At 44.4% G+C, this 27,903-nt stretch overlaps 1 protein-coding gene across 1 annotated transcript in view; it reads right to left on the reverse strand.

The window, feature by feature from the left end:
- The window catches only part of kdm6ba (lysine (K)-specific demethylase 6B, a), a 91,462-nt gene extending 64,171 nt beyond the window's left edge, over positions 1-27,291 (reverse strand). Inside the window, exons 1-3 of the mRNA XM_070854314.1 lie at positions 26,824-27,291; positions 24,176-24,370; positions 23,776-23,816 (exon numbers count right to left, since the gene is read on the reverse strand). The gene's annotated coding sequence lies outside the window, so the exon portion shown is untranslated. The remainder of the gene's footprint in view (positions 1-23,775; positions 23,817-24,175; positions 24,371-26,823) is intronic.
- Between the last annotated feature and the right edge of the window lie 612 nt (positions 27,292-27,903).

Below are 27,903 nucleotides of genomic sequence, written 5' to 3' on the forward strand. Positions count from 1 at the left end.
ACTTTTGACCCCACAGAGCTCTAACCATCATGACCTCATCAGTGGTCTGGTGTTTCATCTTAGTGACCACTCCCACCACACTGCTCTGTATGTGTGCCTGTATATGACAAAGAGCGTAAGGGAGCACTTCTTACACACTTTGGTACAGTTCTGGAAAAATAGGTCAAACTTCAAAAAGTAATTTATATGCTAAAAGTAATTTTTTGATAAAGATATGCTCAAACCCACATTGTGGTTTCTTTACATAGATGTTTACTGTAGATAGAGTAACAGTAGATAACAGTACAAGAATTGATACAGATAAAAGTGAGTGGATGCAAAGAGACTCAAGGAGAGAAAAAAGTACACACGCCCTGTACAGTGTTCAGATCTTGTGATCTGTACAGTATCAAACTCTGAACTAAAACCTGCACCAGGAGCTTTGGATACGGTTTGGAAACTAAACCAACGAAGCTATGAAACTCAAAACAAGCTCAAAGCATAGGGGCCACCAGGATAGGTCAGGGAACCAGGAAGATGCATTGTTTGCTGTCCTGCACCCACCCTCCCACCCCCCCACACAAACATACCTATTTCTAGAAATGTACATGAATGCAGAAGCAGAAAAAGGTAGAATTCTGGGTCAGAGTATCGCAGGGAACCAACATTATTTCACTGTGCAAATATAGCATGGCAAACAGAGTGGGAGATAGCTGTGTGTGTGTGTGTGTGTGTGTGTGTGTGTGTGTGTGTGCGCGCGTGGGATGTCATTCTGTCTTGCTAGCAGCAGAGAAAGGCTTGCTGGGGAGGCGTCACGCCTTTATTTATTCATCAACCTTCTGGGAACTGGCAATGAGAGACAAGGTCAATACATTATTGCACACACACACACACACACACACACACACGGTCCACCTATAGAAGGACCACATATACAGTAAATACTTTTGTAGGACACCTCTGCCAACACATATACTGTAATGACTTGCGTTAAAAGGTATCACAGTACACACGCACGCACACAGACACTGTGTTCAGAGACTTGTTGGCTGACTGGGCCATGAATCTGAGCCCAGAGAGCCCACAGACCCTATTAAACGCTGCCGGATCTGCAACACACACCCTATTAAATGCACCAGATCAGCTGAGTCAGCATGCCAAAAGAGAAAAGACTGGAGGTTTAGACAAAACAGTGAGCGCTGTAACCAGGAGACACACACACACACACACACACACACACACACACACACACACACACACACAAAACTTTACTTACAGTCCCGTACAGTACACAGACATGCTGCACACCCACCAGTACAGAAACATGTGTACAGTTACGAAACACCTTGGAACAAAACCTACAACCACAAAGGAGCACGCACACAAACACACATACAATGCTAAAAGACACAACAGCAAATACACACACAAACACACATAAACATGTGCAACTTCGTATCTGGCTCCTCTAAGACCAAGACACAAAAGAAGTAGTATGTGCATGTGAATGTGGAATTATGTGCGTGTGTTTGTCATTTGGTCAGTGCTTTGATAGCTGGTGAATGAGGAGGAAGACTCACCATGAGTCCAGCCAGACAGGAGGGGAGGAAGAGAAAAAAAGAGAGACCAGCCGTTGTCACATACACAAACCACATGCAGCTGTTCAGCCTCTGCCTGAGAGGCACATGACTGACACACACACACACACACACACACACACTTTTACTTTTTCACCACCATACGCATCTTAGTGGAAATCTTCAGGTTATGTGTGTGTGGTTTGGCTCATAGTGACATGTGAGTCATCTAGTGGGTTGCAGGGTCTGACTGTGGGGTAAAAATAGCCCTGTGTGTCAGACATGGTTACAGAGTGATGATGAAACAACTGGCTGTACCAGCTGCTTACACACACATTGTTTTGAACGCATACAGCTCCATAATGTCATTGCCTCAACTCATTGCACAAGCACTTATTTGGCTGTGTCTTTTCTTGTTGTGTGTGTGTGTGTGTGTGTGTGTGAGAGTGTGTGTGTGAGTGTGTGTGAGTGTGTGTGTGTGTGTGTGTGTGTGTAGGGGCGTCAGTATGTCTAATCTCACTTGCCCCCACTTTATCTGCAGGACACTCCTGTGCTAGTCTCACCAGATCACAGAGGGAGAGGGAGGAGGGGTGATGGGAGGAGGAAGACGCAGAGATGAAGGGAGGGTGGGTGACCTGAGCGTTTGATGTTAAAGTTTGGAGCCGACCAAAGGAGAACTTCAAACACTGCATAGAATTAAAAAGATTATCTCCCCTGTACACACACACACACACACACACACACACACACACTTCTCACTCCAGTAGCGCACATGCACGCACACAAACACTGCAACAGTCAGTGCACGACAGGTCAGCATGGCCTTCTCTGAGAGACAGAAACAAAAAAAACTAAAAAAAAGAGATAGAAAGACCCATTATCTGCCCCGGAGTAACTCTCTCCTTTGTCTTTAGAGGAACTTAAAAACTGATCCCAAGCGCTGTCTCTGTCAGCTTTGTAAAGAAAGACTGACCTGAAGGGACAGAAAGTGATCCCAAGTATGTCACAAGTCAGAATCGTGTAATGTGACACCCCACATTTGCATCAACAGAATCCAACTGAAGCCTGTAATACTGAACCATATAATTCAATTCATTTAACTATAACCTAATTTTACACCAGCACACCATGAAGCTGTAGGGCAGTGCGTTAATGTGCTAAATACTGATCAGCAGGCATTCTATGGCATGCATCTTGCACAGTAGCAAAGTTAGACTGACTTATGTGTGGCTGGTGTTTAGTGTGCTTTATTATGCAGCCAATATTATCAAAATGGTTAAAACAAACGAAACAAAAAAGAAAGGCTGTTGAAGAAGCTGGTTTCAGGGTTAACTGGGAGTGGTGGTGTGAGGGTTAGAGGGGGCGAGCGAGGGTGAGAGGTGAGGGTGAGGAGCGGGAGGCCACATCAGTTCACAGTGCGGAATGCAGGCTTAGCGACAGTTGTGATGCCCCCATTTATGCAGGAGTGAGTATGTGACCATACCTTTGTGTGTCTTAGTGAACATGAGACGTGACAAAGTATAACTCACACTCACTGAGGCACACTCATTAACTTTAAGTGACTTAATTTTCTGCCATTTTCCATGTTTCCACTTTCACTATAGTTTTTATCACCACCTACCAACATGTGGGCAGTAGTGTTTCAGCTGTCCAGAGCCGCCACATTTGATGGCAAACCTGTCATCATTGAGAGGGTTGTGCCAATTGTTGAAATGGTGATAATGGCACACACATATGGGCAGTTTCTCCTAAAAGGCATTTGTGGCGATGCATTTGGTTCTACACAGAAAAAGTGATGGAAGCATTAGTGTAAAGTGTAGTTCAAACCCTGCTTATTTTCCTCTCTCTCACACCGCCGATCAGAATGTTACGCTATTGTCAGAGGAAACCCCCCCACTCACTCCTCCCCGATTACCACTGAACATAATTTTCAAAAGTAACTCCTGTCTAAAAAATAATTGGGTAGAACGCAGAGTCTAAAACTAAAACCTTAAAAATATAGTGCTGCCAAATGGGAGGATGTTAAAGGTTTAAAGTGAAAAACACCAAGCCAATAATAATTTTAAACCAGTTGTAACTGTCAGTGGCCTGAGCAGAGGGGCTCAATAGAATAGAGGAGAGTCTTAGACTGAAGGAGCATGTGAAATAAAAAAAAATCGAATTCTTCAGAATCTTGAAAAGTAAGGATTGACTGTGGGTATGTCTACACTCGTATATAGAATACGTTTTGCACCCCGTCTCGTGTGTATATTGTTCTTTCATGTGAGGTGTGAAGTTTGTGGTTCGGAGTCACTACGAAACTGGCAGGGTGACAGACAGAGTGGTAATTAGAAAGTTATGGGAAGAGGAAAATAAGAGTAAACAAATGGAGGATGAAAAAAAAAGGTCAGCGTCGAAGAAAGAGGCAGGGAGAGAAAGTCAAAGGGCCCAAAGAAGTGAGAGCAAATAAATGAAAGTTGAAAATGAGTGTGATATGAGGGGAGAGCGACAAAGAGACAGAGAGGCAGAGTGAGAAAGAACCACTCATCTCCCCAGAAAGTACTGCAGTGAGCCAGAGTTGTTAGCAGCAGCACCGTGGGTGGTTGTGGAGGACGGAGCACACACACACACACACACACACACAGACTCACACACCCTCAGTGAATGATGCATGCTAGCTGGTCTGAGCCTGGTGGCTAGCGCTAGCCTTTATTGGTTAGGCAGCTGGTTTGATGTGGAGCCCACACACAGCGACAGGATGACAGACGCACTGTAGCACACACACCACAGAGAGAGGGAGGGGGTGTATGTGTGGGTGTGGGAAGGGGATGTGTTGAGTTGGGCTATATGTGTGTTTATATGGGAAAACTGCAATAGTACATCTGTGTTCGTGTGTGTTTTTTGGGGGTGGTGGTGAATCGGATGTGTGTGCATATAAAGAGAGATGGAAGTTGTGTGGGGGAGAGTTTGTGTGTGTGCGCCTTTGCATAGCTGGATGGCCTATACCTGTAAACCTGTGTGTGTTAAGTTATGTGTGTGTAGAAGGGTGAAAGTTTGCCTGTGTGTGGGTGTGGGTGTGTGTGTGTGTGTGTGTGTGTGTGTGTGCGTGTGCGTGTGTATATGCATGTAGGGAACCCTGACTTTGTGTGTGTGAGATGACACAAGAGAGTATGAGCGGTCAGAACAGGACCTAGAGATGAAGGACACGTATAACATGAATTTGTAGAGAAACAAACAAGAACAAAAGGGAAAGAAAAAGAACATGTGTACACAGAGAAAAGCGATAGGATGGTGTGATACAGAAACAAATGTGAAAGAAAAAAGGGACACAATGACCCCTAATGATTGAGCAGAAAAATAAAGAGTGTAGAGAGTGGAGGGGAATGATGGAGAGATAAACAGAGAGCTTGGAGTGTCTGGCCGTGTCCCAGCTTTGTCTTGGGTCTCAGGGGAGGGAGGGAGGCTGGCAGAGGCAGGCAGGCTGGCTGCTCTGGCCCAGGGCCAGGCCACACACTGTGCCACGCTGCCCAGGAAAAGCCCGTCCTCAGAGGGACAGGGGGTTGAGGGGGGACCCGAAGTCCAGGCCCCCCCAAGGCACTTCAACAAGCCTCGGGGGGCCCATTGTGTCCCCAGCTCAACCACTTGACACATCTGGTCCCCTCGGCCTGGTGAGGACTCGTTCACCTTGGCAGCGTGCGGTGGCTGCGGGGCTCCAAACCTGTCTGCAGACTAACATGAGCTTATTATACAGACACAGGCTCTACAGCGCAATATCACAACTGAAATATTTAAATTACAGGTGATTATTCCCTACTAAGTTCTGTCGTGTTCAGGAAAGTCAAATTCAAATTCAAACACAGTTGTATTTACATTTATTGTTTCAGGGCTTTTGCTGTTATTCCCACATTTTTGTTGGAGTGCTACCATCACTCGCTGTCAGTGGAATAGTGTAAACCGTGTACTGCATCACCCATGTACTCAAACAAACAGAAACAAAACATTCATCAAAACTTTGCTTCATGGTGCAACTAGTGATCAAAACCTCCAGTGTATAAGGGCTGCAACAAGCCCTTATTTTAATCCTCACTTCATCTATAGATTATTTTTCCCAATAATGGTTAGCAAAATTTCACAAAGTAGTAAAAAAAAAACTTCCAATTTTTCCAGGTGATATATTTCTAACTGACAACAGTCCAAAATCAAAGGATATTCTCCCTCTCTCTCTCTCTCTCTCTCTCTCTCTCTCTCTCTCTCTCTCTCTCTCTCTCTCTCTCCTGTTTCTAATTAATTAAGTCACTTTATTGGTATGGCTGCTCGTAAGGGACATTACCAAAGCTGTGTACAAACCCTCCAAAAACATAGTTTCATCCACTCAAACCAAACTGAAAAGATGTATCGTTTTGAAAACATGTGATAGTACATAATCCATCGCAGTCATAAAAGCATTTAACAGAACTATTTGCTTTGTTTCTTTCTACAGCTTGTTATGAATCTTTCCATTTCCCTTTCTCTCATCCTTCCTCCAGCTAATCTATCTGTGTTGAGTATGTGTACTGTATGTGTGTGTGTGTGTGTGTCAGAGCATGGAGCAGCCCGAGGGCACAAAGCTGACTAAACTCCATTTTCCAGCTGCCTGGACAAGCCAATCAGCCACGAACCTCAGAGCCTCCATTTCCGGAGGATGGAAGAGGACAATCGCCACGGCGACATTGCATTGGAATTACATCACTGAGTGGGGGAAGAAAATATGCTTTTTATATGTGCTCTTGTGTGATGTACACATATATTTTGGCACAGGGTGGAGGCTGTGAGTGTGTGTCGGTGTGTGTTTACTCATATCCAGTGTCTACAAAAATGACCTCTGTGTTGAATGTACAATCACTAAAGCTCAAGTTACTAGCAACCCTTCCTCTCTCTGTCTCTCTCTGTTCAGATATAAGGTTACCACTGGCTCCAGACAGCGAGGCTAATACTCCTCCTCCTCCTCCTCACCTCCCTCTCACCTGACCAGAGGAAGGGAGGAAGACAGGGAGAGTGGGACAGAATAAAAGGATGAGAGAGCAGAGGCAGGAAGGGGGACGTACACAGGCACAGATTTGTATAAAAGGGAGCAAGAGAGATGAGAATGAGTGATTGTTTTGTCCACCTGCGAGACTCATGAGGAGAAAGGACAGGAGATACAGACACTGCACACACACACACACACACACACACACACACACACACACACACACTACAGGAGACTTGGGATCTGAAGCAGCCACAGCAGTCAATAGAGAGAAACCTAAGATGGCGGAAGGTGGGGGGCCCATACGACCCCTCCCTGCTTGTCTAACCCTCTCTCAATCGAACTATGGCTCGGGGCCCCCATTGGGGTCACACACACACAAACATAGAGGCGTAGGCGTGCGCGTGCACACACACACACACACACACACACACACACACACACACACACACACACACACACACACACACACACACACACACCCCTGACACTGCCCCTCCCCCAAATGAGCCCCTTATTGATGAGGCCGGTGGCCAAGAGGTCAAATCCCAGTGACAGAGACATGGAGGGATTGAAAAAGTGGAGGGTTGGAAGAGACAGAAGCTGGTTCTGTTGAACTGTTACACAAAACACATGATTATTGCACAAAAAATAAAATGTGGTTTCAGCCACAAGTGCTCACAACCTTGAGATGAATGGAAAGTATTTCAAAGACAGGTTAGCACTGAGCTGAAGCTGAGAAACACCTGCTGCTTCCTACTGTATTTCTCAGACGCCTTAACCCCACTTTAACGACAACGCCCACTTCCTTTAACAAGAATTTAATGTTGTTTATGTGTGTGCCATCATTACAAAGAAATACACCTTTGATCCAGCCTACATGTCCGTTCTCTACTGTAACATGTCTCTGTATTTCCGTGTGACAGTGTGTGATTACAAGAAACTGCAAAGGAAACTTTGATGAGTCCATTTGATGAAAAGTTTGTTTTGTCTTGTCTCTCACATTGTTACGAGAAAGTCTCTCTCCCTCTCTAAGAGTCAGATGAATGTAGCTGGAGGAAACAACCATTTAGGTGGATATAATAGCAAAACAGATCGAGACAAATAATTTTTGGTGACTGTTTGAATTTAAATCATTAAGCTATGTAGTGATGCTTGTTAATGCAGAAACAATATATAGAAGTGAGGACAGAACATTAATTTAATGTCGAGGCATGTTTGAATTGATTTATGACCCAACAGTTGCTGTTTATTGTTACAGCAGGAGAAATTTCTGAGAATGGTGACATTTTTGGGGTAAAGCATAGACCTTTATAGAGCAGCGGTCGGATACTGGCATGCTTTTGTGACGAGGTGTCTACATTAAGGATGGAAACTTAATTTCATGATGCTAACATGTTACTAAGCTCTTGAAAAGAGAGAGAGAAAGAAAGAACGTGCTTGTGTGGGTGAGCATGAGAGGGTGAACTAAGAGGCAGAAATGAAACTGAAACTCAACTTGATGTGCAGACTAGTCTTCATGCTAATGGTGCAAACCTGAAGCTAACCTGTGACAGCTGCCTCCTGTGAACGTGTCTGACATTGGATGAACACATACTCAGCAGGCCTTCATTGATGCACGTCTCCTATATGAACATTGAATGACTGTTTTTCTGGTTCCTCAACCAGCTGAGTTGAGAATCAAGACCCATTTGATGGCTGTTCTTGAGCTTTCAATCATATCACTTGCTTTTCATCAGCAGATGGAGTTTGCCCAGGGAATGGGAAGCTTGTCTTACAAGTGATGTGATCAATAGCTTGTGGTGAGACTGCTGTCTCTACAGGCTAAGTCAAGAATGAACTTTGAACCTCAGGATTTATCGCTTAATGCAAGCATGTGCTCTAATCTGACCAACAATGAGTTGGACATGACAGCCTCTCCAGCTTTGCTTGCTCCTAGATCCGTTTTTGTTTTTCTCAAAAGACTGACTTCACTTCTGTCATCAGTAAAACCGTTTAAATCAGATGTCGGTGGCTGTGTGAATAAGATGGAGGTTGATATTCATTGACCCGTAACATCACATCTCAACAACTTAGATGTCACAGAAACACTTTTCACTTAAGAGTAGCTTTTACTTCTTAAGTTGTCTCACTCATGCGCAGTTCAACTTGTAACAAATATTTTCAGCGGTACATCAAAGAGTATTTCATCCCGTTTTATCTGCCTGCATTTGAACTTAGAGTTTCTCCCTTTACTGACACTCATTTGGGAAAAAGAGCAGAGTTACCACCTCCACCATCATTATAAAATATAGCTACACATTTTCACAGACAGCCAGGCAGAAAGTCTGAGATAAAAATAACTCCATAAAAGATGGAGAGCAAGGGAAGAAGAAATGGAAAGAATGCAGGTGAAGGAATAAAGAAAGAAAATTAATCTGTGTTGCTGTCTTCGGTCTTTTTCTCCCTCTAGGTCCCCATCTTCTCCTCAAGGCAAGTATTATCTTAAATTGCATAATCATCTCCTCTCTCTCTGACAAATTTCTACTTCTTCATCACTCCTCCACCTCTCTCTTTGTCTCTTTCTCTGTGGAGAGGCAGTCAGCAGTGATCAGAGGGATAATAAACGGTCACTGTGCTGCACGGACAACACACACAGATAAACACATACACATACAGAGGAGATGGACAGACATGCAGAGCGGTGAAGGGAACTTTTCTGTGTAAACAGATAAATATTGGCAGTAGCAGTGTTTTCTGTTATTCGCCATGACACCTGCTCGACCCTCACACTCAACATTTAACTCTTTCAGTTTTTCCTTCCTAGTGAGCCTTTTGCTTTTCCTGCCTCCATCTGAGTCTTAGCCTGTGAAGCAGAGACGGAGATTACTGAAATTCCATCATCCAAAATCTCACTGTCGCTGTCTACCACAGACATTTCAATATGTGCAGACTTTGCTGCTTGAGCGCACCCACCAACACACTGAACAACATCAAACACACACACATCTGCATGTGCCTATGAGCCAAACACATGCACGTGGCGCTGCAGTGATGAAAACTTGGCATGGCCGATGCCCATGGATACTCACTTTCATTTTAACACTTCTCTCTCTTTCTTGATCAGTCCTCACTCTTACTTCTTCTTTGCTCTTCCGTCTCTGCTGTCTGTCTGACACAGCGTGTACAGCAGGCAGAGGGACAGATAAGGACAAATGAGGCCGAGGAGGAAAAAGAAACAGAAAAAAAGGGGAAAATGACTGGACTACTCAGATGCTTTTCCCTTCTCCTATCTCTGAGCTGCAAGCAGAGCGTGTGTGTGTGTGTGTGTGTGTGTGTGTGTGATATTTCTATTTTTAAACCACTGCACAGAGGCTGACTGCTTAATTCTCTTCCAATAAGTCCCACAGACTGCACAAGTGCACACTAGGAAACTTTCTGAGTGTGAGTGCCCATGCACATGTGTATAATGTTTTCCATTGTTACAGAGGTGGAAAACATGTGCATGTGTGCAAGTGTGCTCTTGAACAGACCTGTGTTAATGCCTAAATGGTCCCATTCCTGATTACTTTTGATGAGTACTTCTTGCATAGAGGAAGCATATACACACACACACTCACATTGTATCAATAAAATGACCATGGGGATAACCCAAATGAAACCAGTGGGAGAGCTAAGAGCTCAGCTCCAGCCCCAGCTGGGGCTCCTGCTTTTGATCTTGTCTTAGCACGTGTGCGTGCGCGCTGACACATATACACACAGCTAACACGACTAATAATGCCTGTAATTACTTTGTTTTCACATGACGTGAGTGAGTGCCACCCTCTCCCTCCCAATGTTTCACTCATGCCTCCTCTCCCTCCATCTCTCATTCTGAATAACTGATTGGGAGGATTATTGTGAATGAATGATTTGGGGCTATGGGACGGTCACGGTGTGTGTGTGTGTGTGTGTTATGTCATCTCAAAGCCAGCCATGCTCTATTAGTGTAGTTTGATTCATAAGTAGGAAGCCTCACTTCAGTGATTCCCCTGGCAGCCGTCGGCACAATAGATCATTACACTCTCGCGCACACGCACACACACACGCGCGCGTACACACACGCACACACACACACACACGTACACATACACGTACAAAAAAATAAATGACAGCGGAAGGAGAAAAAAAAATTACCCGTGAGAGAGAAAGCCGAACAAAGAGAGGATGAGAGCCAGGAAACAGGAAGTGTGGAAGGAGGAAGGAAACTGGAGGGGGAGAGACAGAAAAATGTGTAGAGAGCGGATGCTTTGTTTCTCCTTCTGCCCACTTGCAGGGTGACGTACAATATTCCTGCCTTTCCAAAAATGAACAAAAAGGTCATTCTTTGTGTTGCTGCTGCCTCTTGGCAAAGTTTGATCATTGACTACCACGAGCATGACATGACTCAGTACTACACCTCACAGCTCCTCATTCATTTGGCTTGATCAAGATATTAAACTCCACTTGTGATGTCCCTGCACAAATAAAGTCAGACAGTTGACAACTCATCCAGCAACTCAGTCATAAATGAATAATTGATGATGACTCTGTGACTGATGCTAACCCACATTCTTATGAGTGGATGCACACGCAAAACCTCAGCCTACTGCTGTGCACAATGTGTGTCATTAACGCACACAAAGGCATGGGAGCCAAACGAAGTGACGTCCAATTCAGACTTCTTTAATTCATTTTATGTTCAGTAGGTGGGAGATTAAACAGCAAAACATTCATTACAGTGGTGTCAAGGCAAGACATTTTCATTTATGAAGCCAAATTGCCTCAGAGCTCCAGGACAGTTGCAGCTTCCCGAGAACAATGTAATGCTACTGTCTTAGCCCTGAAGTAAGAAGCTGTGCAGAAAAGTTAACAGTGGAAACATAAGCAATATGCTGTAACATCAGTGCTACTGCCTCCCTACCGAGCAGCATGTCTGTTACCGAGGGGAAATATCTTGCAGAGAGGTTTCGAAGATGATAACAGACACTATGTTTTAAAAAACACACCGAAAATTGATCAGGAATCAATAAGGGAACCATTTGACTGTCATGCACATGCAGGCTAGTATGCACACAAATGGCATACAAGAAAGCCTATAGTCTACATTGTTATATGATTTAGCTACATACTTGGCCCTCCCTTCATTACATATGCATTTAGATATTACTTTGTGATAACAGTAAAATTACAGGGTTTCCTAACAGTACAGTAACAAAGGCTCCATATCGGTGGTGTAATGGCCATCTGGCCCACCAGAAGAAATCTTGGTGGGCCACCACATTGGTAGACCGTCAAAAAAGAACCAGTCGTTCGGCCCTTTTACCCTTTTACCGGCCCCATCTCTGTCCTTGTCATTCAATCGTCAGCATGCTGCATGTGTTTGCTTGACTTATTGACTTGTTTACTTCACTAACTTTGGCAGTCACATTAGCCACAACAGAAATAAAGATGTAAGCCTGTAAATTAGCAGCTTATTTACATTCGTTTTGCAAAGCTCCCCCTGAAGCCACTGCTGAAGATATTGAGCTTGACTGAGTGAGAGCATGAGTGGGGGAGGGAAGCTGTCTGCTCCTGGCTCTGATTGGTTGTTTTTGTTCAGGTGCGGTAGAGTCTTGTAAATGTCATTAGGAGCACTAGGAGGAGCTAAATGAACCAGATTTCTTCTCTCTCTCTCTTACCAGGATATAGGGAGAGTTTCAGCAAATATGAGAAGAAAAGCTATTTTCATAAAAGTTACCTCCCAAACCTTTAACTTGTTGTAGGGATTTAGTAATTATGTCAGCAGGGTACAGATATAGGGTGTCAGGTGAATAGTGGTAATAGCCAATAAGCAGTTGGATATGGTGCACTGAGAGAGAGGAGGGGAGGCGGTGGTGGTGAAGGGGGCTCAGCCCTACGTGACGCCAGGCGCGTACCCAACACTACCTGGCTCGTGTTCAAACACACCCCTCTTCAGCTGGAGAGCCCCAACTCCCTGGAGAGCTCCCCGACATTAAACACACATAAAAACCTACCCCTTCACGCACACTTAAAAGAAACAAGAAAGATACAAACACTGAGAGGTAACAGACTGTATAAGTGTACAAGAGCCCAGCACATGAACACAAAATAAGCATGAACAAAAACACACACGGATGTAAACAAAAGCCCACACTGATGCACATACTAAGAAAATACACACAATAAAAACACACAAACATGCAAACTTCCATGCATGCAGGCAAATACACATACACACCACTGGTGTGCAGGGCTTCTTTGGATACGGCCCCAGCCCCACACAACAAGCTGCATGAAATATTCAGTGAATTTTTCAACATGTGCTCTTTCCCCTTTTGCACGTGTGGAAGTGCAAAAAAAATGTAGAAGGGAGAGCTATGGGGAGACAGGAAGGAGGGGGAGAAGGAGTCAATGAGGGCAAAGGCAGAGCGAGCAGCAGGAGAGAACGGACAAGCGAGCCAGAAACTAACTGGGAGATGCAGAGAGAGAGGAGAGAGAGAGAGAGAGAGAGAAAACCCAGCTGACTCTGTTCCAAGCTACTCCCCTTAGCAACAGCCCTGGCTCAGCCTGCATCCCATTGGCCAGCTGACAGCATGCATCACAATCCCTTGCATGGCTCCTCAGCCAATCAGGGGTTTCCTTGCAACTCTGCATTTTGGATTTCATTTTCACCATGGCAACACAACCCTGCTCTTGGCCCTGGATATGGCCTGTATAGTGTATAAATGTGTGCACATGTACACACACACACACACACACACACACACACACACACACACACACACACACACACACACTATAATACTATACTATAATACTACACTATAATACACAATACTGTACCCATACTGTACATACAATACAATGTTGATCAGCCCTTAATAAACTCAGGCTGAAGCAATTAGTCTGAAAGCAGCAGAGATATAAACAAAACTCACATGGCAACTCCAACAGCTAACTGTGCTGCGTCTCCACACCTGTGAATGTGTAACTGCATGTGCTGAAGTGTTACACACAATGAAGAAGACTGGGGAGCTGGAATAAGAGTTCGTCCAACACAGGAAGTGCTTGGATCAGTACAGTACAGACACTCATAATGAGGAGAAGAAACACACTGTCTCACTCTGTGTTTGTCCATCTGTCAGGCTGCATCCTCTCAACAAAGTAAACAATCACCACAGTCTTCCATCACATTCACTCTCAGGGATGGAAGGGAAACACACATGTACATTTACTCTGTAAACTATAGCAAGTTTATATGTTGGTGTCATGTTTGAAAAGGGCCTCAGGTAGTTTTTCTTTAAAAGCTGCTCTGGCAAAAGTTGCCCTACACACACACAAACACACGCACGCACACACACACACACACACACACACACACACACACACACACACACACACACACACACACACACACACACACACACACACACACACACACACACACACACACACACACACACACACACACACACACACACACACACACACACACGTGTGACAAGTGGCCACTGCTTACATAATAAAAGTCCAAACAAACAACAAAAAGTAGAACAATTAATAGTATGTGAACATAAGCCCTGTGAGGGTTCAGAACACACAGTGGGTGCCTTTGGTTAGTGCATGTAAAATACAGTATAAAGAAAAAAGGAATACGTGACTTTAGAAGATGGATAGATGAAAATAAACAGCTTCAATCGGAGGTCTTTTCTGTTTAAACGTTCAGTGCAACTGGTACTCTGAGAACAATTTTGTGCAAAGTAACTCCTAATCTTACTTGCATATCCACTGCACAGCTCTTTTCTAATGAGATGTTATTACAGGAGCTGATATCAACTGAGGGCCTACGACAGGCTACATTAGCAAGTGTGTGTTCTGGCTTCTTAGCGCTCTATAATCCATAAAACACTGATAACTCAAGTGATCAAGTGATTTCTGTGTCACTGGAGAAACTAGCTCACTGGGATGAGTCCTTAACCTCACACTTCAGACATTTCAAAAGAACATGCAGGCAGACAGACACAGACAAGGTAACTAGCTATGTCCTCTTTGTTCTCTCAGTGAGGCGAGACATGTAAAGGGTGCGAGTGAGAGAGGGAGAGTATCAAAGATATAAAGACAAGAGCTGAGAGATGGAGGGGGCGGAAAGACAAAGAGAGAAGTAGTGGGAGAGGTACAGAAATGCACAAGACAGGTCAGCTACTGAAGAATAAGCAGGAGGAGAAACAATGAATAGCAGCCCCTCTACGGACAGACACATGATGAATGTGTCTGCTGCCTAAAAGCCAGCATGGGTCTGTTGACCCCATGGTGTGTATGTGTCTGTGTCTGGGAGTTTGTGTGTGTGAGTACAGGAGCGATCCCTCTGGGCCACTGTGGCAGTGCCCACACTGGAGGTTGGTATCCAGTATCCCCTTCCCCTCCTACAAGGCAGAACACAACCATCAGCTCTAAAAACTGCACTTGGGGTTAGCTGTCAAACTTAACAGCAGGTAATTAAAAGTAATAGCAGAGCTTCCCCTCAGGTTTGACGATAGGCAATGTATGTATCCCACCAACAGCAATTAGTCAGCCAATTACCCCAGGGCCTAATTATAACTGCAGTCCATAGGAAGGCTTTGGGAGGGACAATAATGGGCTCTTATGGTAGCCTGTGTTTATCTAAGTGATCAATGATTAGCATGATCACTGGGAAAGGTCAGCACCTCACATGAAAGGCTGGCTGCCTGACTGACATTTCTGCTTTGCTGCGGTTAATTGGTACAACAGTAGCAAAGTGTTGTTTTCTATTAGCGGTTTTGGTAAAGTACATATTAGGATGCCATCTTGGAGGCTACATTGGGTGCAATGATTTTAAAGTCAGATACGGCAAACATTCCTAAAGACTGAGGTCTTTTTCATGCGAAGCAAACAATGAACATATATTTTTATGGTCATGTTGGCTAGCTAGTCGGCTTAACTTTATTCTCTCTGCATTAAGCTTTGTGGGCTGATTTTGTATATGTCTGTGGCAGCTTTTATATCATCTGTAGGGCATATACACAATACATGCGACTCATGGAGTTTTATTGGTACAAGCTTTAAGTGCATTGGTTACGACATTGCATTAGATGGAGATTCAATGTACTTTATTTTGGCTGATTCAATTAAATCTAGAGTAGAGGTTCTTCAGTGTGTGTGCGTGTGGGGGTGCGAGCACGTAGCAGCTCTCAGAGCAGAGAGGGCAGAAGCTCGGCGGCAGAGGCTCCTCTAATCGAGTTAGCTGTGATAACAGGAGTGGCAGCTGGCTTTCCAGGAATATACTCTCCTACTGATCATGCACTCCCTTGCAAGTGGATTTCACACATACATACACACAGTTTCACACACACGCTCACAGATAAGCATGCACATACACATGCAAGTGCACCCAGCGTGACCTACCTCTGTGTTTCCTGGGTTTTAAAAATGCATGTGTGGCGCTGTGGCTCTTTGGACAGTAAATGCATAATGCATGTATACATACTGAGACAAGCTTATTAACACATTCATCTGTACATTCACACACCAGCTTCTATCCCTCTCTCTGTAAGACAGACAGACAGACAGACAGACAGACAGACACACACACACACACACACACACACACACACACACACACACACAGGTAGGTCAGTGGGTGAATGATGCCCTCAGTGCCTGGCTTAAAACCCTCTTAGCCACGTAATGGCCCATTTGCCCCGCCTGAACTCAGTAACCTGGGCCAATGCGTTGTGTGAAGGTGTGTTCATCAGTTCTAAACGTTTTCATATAGATGACACATGATTTTAGATGATTACGAATAATTGATGTCATCATTACATGACAAATTCATTTTTCAAATGAACTTTTTTGTTTCAAACTACAATGGAAACACAAAATAACAGAACATCCACAGCTCTCAGGTATGTAAGGTATTAGGTGGAAATACATAAGGACACATACACAATTGCGTCCTATAATAGGTCACGCATTAAATTAACTGCCTATACTGCTGCAAATGTATTTCCATTTACATCTTCTTGAATAATGACTATGATCTTAGCCTGTGTTTTTCCACTTAGGACAGACAGTAGAGTGTGAATCAGGGCACTGTACCACTATACTGTCTGTGCTCCTAGTATGCTGTATCAGTATACTTCAGCTTTGTTTTTACTGCTCTATATCGCCCCCTATTGAGTCCTCTTTGGACATGTTATACACACATAAATATACTGTAAATACAGTACATTCCTTTAACTACAGCTCATCCATAGGTTCATTAAGGCAAATCAACTGTGTGTGTGTGTGCATACACTGTGTTTGCTCTACACAGGGCCGTAAGAACAATTTTTTGCATGTGCTGAACGTAAAATACCACATGAATGCATGCATTTAAAGTTAAATATGACATGTCAGCGCTATGTACACACCATCTGCAAATGTGGAAAATGTGTGTGCCATGCATACCCGTGTTCTTGCTTGAAGAGAGTATGTGGTATTCTGTGGCATGTGAACTGTACCTGTCTAATGCTACTTTTAGATAGCACCTATGAAAAGCTATTCTGGAGTAAAACTTTGGTCTTTCACACCAGATACCTATAATCAGCTGATCAGCTGCCATCAAACACACTGATCAAATATGAACATCAATATCTTTCACACTGTCACATACATTTGGACTGTATCAGGCTTATCCAGCTCTCTCTAGTTTTGTCAACATCAGCCTTAGCTGGACAAAACAAAACAACTGAAAATGCCCTACATGGAAAAGTTTACAAACCACTTTTTTCCTAAAGTTTTCAACGACATGAGTTGATTTATAGTAAATTATACAACATTGTAAGGCCAATGAAACTCATATCAATGCAAAATATTGGAGCTAGTCAGAACAAGAATTGTGTCTACAGCACATCAATGTTCATAGTTTATTGCCGACCAATATGAATCAGGGACAAAAGAACATTTACAACACTTCAGCCAGGTGAATGCACAGCCTTCACTCAAAGTGCAAATCCACAAGTTAAAATGAGTCAAATTTAAAAGAATTCCAGCTCCACAAAATCTGATCTATAGGATCCCTCTCTTCTAGCTCCTGTGTGTCTCTCTCCTCCTCTGCAGCCTGCCTCTCCTCTCTCCCTTTGCTGGCCTCTCACACACAAAGGCAGGGGGAGGCAGAGGTGCAGGAGAAGGGAGGGGGAGGAAGGCACAAAGGGCTGGGAGCTGTGGGCTTGCCCTTGGGTGAGGGAGGGTGAGGGAGGGTAACAGAGGGTCAAAGGGGGGGGCATGGGGGAGGGGGGGTTAGATGGCTGGGATGGGGGGAGAAACCTGAGAGCCAGAAAGCCAGAACAGGAGCTGGGGTAGAAAGATGGGGAGTGATGGTGGGGAGGAAGGGTCCGAGGGTGAGAGAGCACAACACGAGACAGCTTCTATCTGCAGTGTTTTGTCTCTTCTTTGAAGGGGGGGTGGGCAGTGGATTTGTTCAAGAAAGGGATTTGGTTTGAGAAATGCAGATCCACTGTCTAGCAAAGCCTGTGTAAGCGTTTCAGCCACGCCTCGTTTTTAGGCAGATAGTGTTCACGTCTTGTGCCCTCTTTGCTGCAGCTGACTTTCTGACTCAGAGCAGCAACAACAACAGCGCCTACATTTTCCTCCCATAACACAACACATAGGCGGAAGGTGGCGACACACTTAGAGCGTAGGAAAACCAGCCTGACAGAAGTCCACACAGACAAATGCGTGTGTGCTTCCTTCAGCTTTGCATGTTTCTTTACTAAGACAAATCTCTGGTGGGAAACCTGGTTTGTCTACTAGGCAATACGACTGATCACCTGATATTTAAGACCAATCAAATATCATCACTTTGTGGGTGCTAATATGCAAATTGCAGTGCAGTTCAACCCAAAGTTTCAATCAATCAATATTTATTTATATAGCACCAATTCATAACAGCTTTACATAAAGAGCAGGTCTAGACCAAACTCTTTAATAAAGAGAGAGACCCAACGATTCAGGAATTCAAATTTAAGGATTCAAGAATCCCGACATGAGCAGCATCAGATATTATATTGAGTAACAGTGGCAGGAAAAACTCCCCTTTAACAAGAAGAAACCTCGAACAGACCCAGGCTCAATGTGGGCGGCTTTCTGTCGGGGTCCGTGTTGGGTGGAGGTTGGACAGAGAGAGAGAGAGAGAGAGAGAGAGAGAGAGAGAGAGAGAGAGAGAGAGAGAGAGAGAGAGAGAGAGAAAGAGGCAGAGACAGACAACACACGATGTATCTTTATGAACTTGGCATCAACACGACCTCCATGTTTCTACATCACGTGGAAGTCACCATGATCAGTGAACACGCACATATTCAGCATCAGCACAGGAGGATTCAGACTGTCACAGGCCAAAGACAGAATAGGTAAAATCCCATCCTGTTATTTTTGAACTACTTAGTGACTCTTGATTGTCACCGTACTCTGTATGACTAGTCTTCATGATTTTAATGTTAATACCAAATCCAGCTTTAAAAAGGGCTCAGGAAATGTAGGCCTCTCTCCCACACCAAGCCACCTTCAATAAACTAGTGCAACAGGCTGTGTGTCCTCAAGTCACCTCACCTCATATGTTAGAAGATGTATTTGAACACAGTGCAAAGACCACAACCAGCTTCCACCTGGCCACAGACATGCATACACACTCTGTGCGTGCCTGAGAAGAAATACAAACTTAGTGTTGCTTTTCTCTCTGCAATGTTCTGTGGGATACAAACTACACAACCATTTCTGTGCAACTCTGAATGTGATTTCAAAGTTTCCCCACATGGTCAGAATATTAAATGAGAATGTGTCTGAAGAACTTTACTGGGGAGGTAAAAAGCGGTCTACTAGAGCCAAACAGGGACACACCAACAAAAACACCATCAGGTGACGCTCAGTGCCCAAAGGCGTCAGATAGTGGACTACTGGCTTTGTACATCATATGATTTCAGGCTTTGTTCAACGCTACTTCCCCAGTGTAGAGACATGGTACAATCAATACTAACTGTCGCTGGCAGTGTTACTGCGTTACTTTTGATTACCTTCCAATATCGCAGCTCTCCCCAGTTATAGGTCTGTCTATGACTGTTTGGAGGAGACGGTTGTTGAATCATATTAAACAGCAACGCCACTGTCTCCTCTTTATGATTTTTAATACCAGTACACACATTCAACAAGTCCACACACACCTCATTCCTTCCACATGCCTAAATTATCACACTCTCACACTAGTCTTGCACCATCTAACCTCCTCTAACTGCCTCCAAAATCATGGTGGGGCCTTCAGACACAGGTGCACACATCAACACTGAGACACCTCATAGTAGACGTCAGAGCATATACTTAGCTGTGCTATTAAAACAGTTACACACACACCACACACATACACACAAATACAAAGCATACCAATAGAGGCCTGTTACAGTTGGATAATGCAGGCCAAACTAGCACAGCAGAGGACAGGAGGCATGAGGGCATCTTTGCAAACTCCGTCACCCCTACACACACACACACACACACAGAGCCTACAAAGAGAGCTTACATGAGAACAAGCACGCACACACACACACAAACCCATTGCCCTCTTTTGCAGAAAAGTTATATAACCGCAAAGGAGCTCTCTCCCTGCACACCTCTTTCTTTCATCTCTTCTTCCCATTCCTCTTATCTTTAGGTCTGTCTGTTCTTCCATCTCTGCCTTTCTCTTCTCTTATTCAGTACCCGTTTTCTTTACATGGACTCAGCATTTCTTGAATGAGATTTTCTACCCTGCTGCCAGCTGTTGTTTAAACTCATTTAACTCCCTCTGATGGCATAAATGTGACTGTTAAAGGCTTTAACAGGGAGAATGTGGTAAAGCGCCCTCACAGACCTCCAGGAGGTGGATGATGTCAGCGCCACCTCTCCTCCTTCCCTCCCTACGCCACTCCTCCCTTGATGACAGCACTGATGATGACAGAGGAGGAGGAGGAGGAGGGCGACGACGACAACGACGAAGAGGAGTCTCTCCGCCTCTCTCTCTTTCCTGTCCTCCTCCTCACCCACTGCTTCCTGCCGTCCTCCCCCCGGGCATCCTGAGTCAGCTCAACCACCTCTCTTTCTGAATCTCTCTCTACATTCTCCTTTCAAATCTGTTCTCCTTTGAAGCAAAAGCATTTTTCTCTCTCTTTATCCCATATCCTTCGTTCTCAGGGTCTAAGACGATCTCACACTTCTGCAGAAATGTGTTCTGTTCATCAGGTAACGGCAGCAGATAAAGGGAGACTGTGACAATGAAGACAAGGAGGGAATCACTCTTATGACAACTGAAACATCCGCACTTCTTTATTACCCCTGTGACAGATGGAATATGGGACTGAGGAAATAAATAAGAATTTTCTTATGACTGTTAAAACACTACTGAATGTTCTCAAAGCTCAAGTCCTTTGTTACCTCCACAGGGTGTGTGGCACATGTGGATGGCACATGGATTTGAGCATATCGAGGAAAGAAAAGGAGGAGGAGGAGGAGAATGTAGACAAAGCAGATGGGAAAAACAGATCCTAATGTGCTATCCTATGGCCAGCAATGAACAGAGACAAACTGTCACCTGCTTGTTTGAAAGGGGGTGTAATGCAAAGTGGTTGACGTTAAATGTTACCTGTGGTGTTTGCATTTCTGGGGCCAGTCAAGTGCGACTCATACCTCAAAGGTGAATTAACTGGAATGTTCACTATTGACTTCAACTTTATTCATTATTTTCACATTTGTGTTGGTTTTTGAAAGTCAAGTTATTTTGTCATTACCATGGCTTTCAACACTATCCCTATTTTTAAAATCAAATGTTCTGTTACTCCCTCTGTCAACATCTGTAGGACAGTATACTCATTGTAGTCTATGGACTCCTACTGCTCTGAAATGCAAAATTGCGCAGCTGAACATATGCCACTCATCTACCATGTCTTAAACTAGACCCCTGTCCAAATAAAGCATCTGGCAAAACTGGTCCCAGGTGGAGCATATGGAATTATTTCACTTACAACCAGCCAGCATCAAAACCCTGGTGTAAAGGGTGCTGCCAAGCTCTGCAAGCCAAGTATGGTGACATCATCATAGCTTTAGATTTATTATTACAATAAAAGTCGACTTTCTGGCACTGTAACAACGCTAGAGGGAATGCCACACAACAAGGTTGTGAATTGGACTCTTCAGGGTACATAATAGGCAGCATATCTTACGTAGCCACCAGGATACAGTACTGGCCTTGTGGCACATAATGACCATGTATCTCTGTAGTCAAAAAGACCTACAAGCTGCAGTGGTAGTAGATGAGATACACCATGACACTCATAGCCAAAGGGAAGGTGGCATGAGGTGCCATGTCAAGGGTGAGAGTGTGCAAGTGTGTGTGTGTCAGAGACAGATGCAAGCTGAATGATAGGGCTGTCATGCTGAGTGATGCCAGCGCTGACAAATGTACAGTAGCACTCTATCACAAATATATTAACACATTCAATCATACAGCGCAACAGTCAGTATAACAGACATGGTATCACTGTCACTAAGCAAATGACCACAAGCTGTTTGTTTCATGCACAAGTCGCTCACTTTTTATGTCCCCATAGAAGGGTTTATATGCAATATAAATGGTGTATAACAAGTAGGCTACTTGATTTATTATAGCTATACTGTACCAGCATTTTAAAACTATAAATAGCATTGGACAAAACGATGTGGAGATTGGTTACAGAACAGACCATAATGTAACAGTAAGTATAACGTACAGCCCATCTTAGTCTTTTTCTAACAATCCTTCTTACTGCCGACTAAAACCCTCTCCTCCAGAAAAGCCAGACGGTGCTTTACATGTATGTGTGTGTGTGTGTGTGTGTGTGTGTGTGTGTGTGTATTTGTCTACATGCATAATGGAGTGTGTCTACTGTGTGTATATGTGCATGTGCATTTATGCGTATAATGGATCTGATTCATGGCCAGCTGTAAATGTGTGTAATAAAGCTGAGCAGACTTAGTGATGGAAAACCCCAGGTGTGTGAGACTCAGCAAGGTCCTGGGAGACGCCAGCATTAGAGAGACAGAGAGTGTGTGTGTGTGTGTGTGTGTGTGTGTGTGTGTGTGTGTGTGTGTGTGTGTGTGTGTGTGTGTGTGTGTGTGTGTGTGTGTGTGTGTGTGTGTGTCTCTGTCCCTACGAGGGAGATCAAAACAGTGAGTGAGAAGGGAGTTGGGGGTGTTTGAGGACTGTGTGTGTAAAAATGAAACAGAGCTGGTGTTTAATTAGGTGTGCATTCACATAAGTAAAGGTGTCGAATGTGTACAGCTAAATTGAAGTGTGTGTGTGTATGAGTGTGTGCTTGTCTCTGGCCCTGAGCCCAATCAATTAGTAGCTATGGCAAAACCTCTACAGAAAGAGAAAAGCACTCATATCTGCAAAAGCTGAGGTACATTTTAAACATTTCAGACATCTATAGCTAATAAATCATCAATTTAATCCAACACCACAGAGCCTTTACAGAGGGGGATGATACTGAAACAACTAGTTGCACAAACGTAGAGCATCACAAATAGAAAAAATATAACACATCGAACTGGTTCATGAAACGTAATGTTTGATCAAGCAAACAGCAGGCCAGCACAGACAGAAAATGTGGGTCAGTGAATGTAGCAAACTGATTCTTTCGGGCTTCGAAAGACGACATCAGTCACAATGACTCTGGTTCAATTTATGTAAGGTCTATGGCGAGTCACAGGTGGAGCTTCTATGACCTTCTACCACCTTTGGCTCCAAAACTAGCTGACAGAATGGGCAAAACCAAAAGTGTTAACGCAAAATCATTGCAACTTCCTTTTCACTGGCGGCAACTGAAGTAGACAAATCCCTTAAGTATGTTTCCTTGCTTAAACAACAAAGAAAAACGGAAAGAGATGGAAATAGAGAAGAAGAGCTTCTACAGTGACTTCATTTTCATATGGCTCTTGGGGAAAAGCTGTGCGTTGATCCACACAGTATCAGAGATTGCATATGAATATACTGAACCCAGCTGCTGGATATTTCAGTGCATTTGAGCTGAAGCAAACATTCGATTGTTCTGAAAGAAAGCAGACAAATATATCTACTTGACAGACATCCTGACATGACCAAACAGTGAAGCCATACACATCCCGTATGTCACCGCGGGTCAGTCAGTCTGGGTAAAAGGGCAAAAGTCTTACCTGGGCAGGAGGGCACTTGCAGCAAAACACAGATGGCTCCCCTGCAGGAAAAACAGTATGTAAACAACAGGTCTGATAAAGATCAGTCCGATTAGTCTGCTGTTATTAATAGTCAGTTGTGGGAAAATACCTGGAAATGTTAGTGAACTGTGATGTTGGCTCTGTGACAAAATATACTGGGATTCTATTAAAAGCATCCATTATGTCTGAGTAAAATGCTATGAGATGGCCACGAGGTCGTGGAACCCAAAGGTGAAAAGTTAGTGGTACAGCAACCCAAACCGTTTCCATCCTATCTGACAAAATGACTTCCTATAAATAAATAAATAAATAACATAGAAAGGTCAAGGGCTGTGTCAGGGAATGACAGCCGTGCTTTAGTCAGTTATGTCCAGCTCACCATCACTAAGGAAAGGCATCAGCGTTTTCCACTCCCAGGCGGTGTTCCATCTGGACAGGATGTGCTCGTGTTTGCCCATTCTTGCTTACAGCAGGTCAGACGCCCGGGACGACATTTCACTTATGGCTTCAGTCAGGCGCTGGTGGTTCTTCAAACCTAGCACAACAGTGGTTGGGCATGTTCCTCACTCCGTCCCTGTGCATGGGATGGACAATGAGGACATTAACCTTTTTAACAGAGGATTTAAACATTTAAATAGTAATCAAGTGGAGGACTAACACCTGATAATGAGTTGAATTCAGGCAATCAAATTTGACCACATATTCTGAGACCACAGTCTGCCTTTCCACCACTGCACCTTAAGAAATTAGCAGCTGTTCTACACAAGGGACACACACAGAGCAGGGTTGACTGCGAATGTCGCCATCTAGAGGAGAACATGCACTCTAGCACTTCAGCCATTAGTACAGTTAATGCAGCTTTGTACACTAGTGTGCACATGCATTGATAGAAAATCTGAATCAGAAAGTTTTATTGTCATTGCACCAGTAGTGCAACGAAATTTGTTGTGCTAAAAAAACCTACAATACACTATGTGACATACACACAAACATACATTCGATTCAGAGTAGTACTGGACACACTGCCTCACTGGGATACATAGATGATGTTAAACAAGGCAAAAGTCTGTTGACTTCCCTCCTAAAATAGACTTCTATCATACAAGAGTAACAGATGGTATTTCAAGCCACTAAACGGAGACGTGAATAGGAAAAAGGGGGCCTGTCTTTGGGAATATACCAACTGTACATGCAGTGGTGCAGTGCATGTTTTGGAATGACTCCATATGGAAATAGAAAGAAATGGCTCACATTGTCACAACAGGCTGTATGTTCATAAGGTCAGACAGTGAGGGGAGAAGCACGGGGGGGGGCTTTACTGTCAGTCTACTGTCACATGTAACATGTAACATAATACTGTGCATGTGTGGGCTGTAATTCATGGTGGTGTGATACTGGGAAGCCACAATTAGCCTGCTGTGGGCATTAAAAGGTGTGTTTCTTTTTTGGCCTTAGTTACGTGTTGCAAAAAATCTAAATACAATAGTTGAGCATCACAGGTGGGAATATGTCCGGAGCACTGAGCCGCTCAGCTCACACTGAGGCTGCTGCCCCCCGTCTGTCCCACAAGGCTGTCCAATGAGTGCGGGATACAAATGTAGCCACGTTACCGTTTGTCCCACCAGGTGACACAACGTGAGCCGTAGACTTCTACCTGCGGCCTTGGAAAAGTGGAACTTACAAAAAAAAATAACTACAATAATTATCAACAACAAAATAAAAAAGTATTTCTGCTAAAAGTGTTTCCAGTCTTTGGGCCTGGGTTGTCCTCCCGGAGCTGCTACCTACACCTGCCCTCAATCAGTGGGAATTATTGTCTGCAGCTGTGTTGGAGAGTAGCAGTGGATTGTGGGATAGAAGTCCATCACAGCACAGGCAAACATGGAGGGGACTAACTCTTCACACTGACATTTAGGTTTACTTAATTTGGTCGGTTTTTAAATGTGGACAGATGCGCGACATGCTCAAGCCCTGTTTAATGACAGTGACGTGTAAAACGGGGTTTTACTGCGCAGCAGTATTTACGTTCAGACTTTAGTGAGTTTAGATTCACTAAGAGCCCCAAAAGTCTACCTGCTCCAGGCCTGCTGGTCTGCAGCGGAACCAGGACGCAGCTATGAGCCTTGTTTGACCAATTCTCTGTCCTGGGACGCCTCCCAGCGGCAACATGGCCGCAGTGCCGCAGGAGCAGCAGAGAGAGGGGTGGAGACAGAATAAAATCCAAGGGAAGAAAATTCAAACGCTCTTCCTGGAAATAGTAGAGAACCCGCCACAACTTCACCACATGACATTTCAGAAAGAAAATGCGACACTCTTTCCTCCGACACTAGCGAGGTCGCATTTCATTCAATAGGCCGCTGTTCAAGCCCACAACCTGCAAAATACCACAGCCACGCGTAGTGTATCTCCCCCACGGACGCCTTCCGCCGCCTTTTCGTGCATTTAGAAACGTGTAACCGAGATGAACACAAGGCGATTGCGACATCACAGACTCCAGACCTACCTTCCCGTAAACTACAGCTTCCTTACCGTAAAAACATGACATCACCGAAACCACTTTCAGTCTCAATTCGGGGGAAAATAGAGAAAACAGCTGTCAGCGACACAGACGTATGAAGCTGCATTATGGAAACTTATCGGTCTTATTAATGTAAAGTTGGAGTTGTGCAGCCCATTGCGCTGTTTTAGTGCTCGTATAATGCGATCAAACCTTCCCCTTGAAGAGATCCCACTGATACAGCCTTCTGTTTCCACGCAGATGCCGTGTTTGTGCTCTGATAAATCCTGACTTTACCACACTTAGGATCGCCTGCCACAGTCATGCTAATCTCTGCAAGTGTCTGATTATTATTCTGCTGTAATGCTGATCGCGTCCTTTAAGGTTTACCACAGGATGAGGATACTGTAGTTCAGCTTGTTTTCAATGGAGCCTCATTGGTTGCCCTGTCACAATTAGGTAACACGGGCTCTACAGCCTCACATGTCAGCATGTATGCCTGCTAGAGTCGTACTGTGCGCTGTGCCTACCTTGTATGTGTAATCCAAAATGTGCTGGGGAGGTGCCGTGCTGACTCTCGCCGTGAAAACAGTGCAATAGTGAAAAAATCTGCACAGCACTCCATCTCCTTTCCCAGCCACGGATGACGCAGCCCCATAAAAAGCCCTCTCCCAAAAAACATGAAACCCCATTCAACATCCATAACGCCTTTAGGTGCAAACGTCGACACGGGGAGCGCTGTACACGCAGATAGATCACAGCCCCGGCTCACAAAATGTGGATGTGTTCGCCCATGGGCAAGGCATGACGGACAGACTCATCACTGATCTTGCATCTCTGCACAGTCATATCGCCTTTCTAAATGATTGCACAGCTCGTTTCCTCCTCTGAAGACCATCTGGTAAAAAAAAAAAAAAAAAAAAAAATCGCCAGCTCCTGTAGCCTCCAAGGCAGCGGGGGTTGCAATGGGTACGGATTCCCTAATCATCCAAAAACCACAACTGATATCCATTTCCTAGAGAGGAAGGGTCCGCGGCGACCGGAGCAGGCAGTCCTTAAAGAAATTGCGCAGTTTTTATTCCATTGAAACGGACACTCTTTCCCTTCTGTCCCCGTTGAAAGGCTCTTTCCCTTCCTCCTCCTCCTCCCTCCCTCCTCTCCCTTTCTCTCTCCTTCTCTCTCTTCCCTCATGCAGGTTTATTTTCGGTGGAAGAGTCTTGGACATTAACTGCCCCGCCTCCATAGTCACTGGCAAACACACTGTACAACTTGCCCAAATTCCATTATTAACTGCGAGTCAATGGAGAACAACTGGACCCCAGGTTTTTCCCGCATAACTATTTGGCTCTAGAGTCAAACTCTCCGTTGGAGGTTGGTATTAAAGGAGCCAGGAGCCACTTGAGGAATCAAAAGTTGTGCTTTGGGGACGTCTGGTAATCCTGTCAGGTCACTGTCACTTCCCAAGAAATTGGAAACTGGGGCAAAGGCATGCTGGGAAATCAAATAGCACAAGGAGGACGCACAAGGAGGACCCACACGGAGGCTCAGTTGTCTCTCCAGAGTGCTTGAGGTGTTGTCAGGGGGTCCCCCAGCAAACTGCAGATTGATTT

The sequence above is a fragment of the Pempheris klunzingeri genome, chromosome 23 (genome assembly GCF_042242105.1).
Source record: "Pempheris klunzingeri isolate RE-2024b chromosome 23, fPemKlu1.hap1, whole genome shotgun sequence".
Lineage (NCBI taxonomy): Eukaryota > Metazoa > Chordata > Actinopteri > Acropomatiformes > Pempheridae > Pempheris > Pempheris klunzingeri.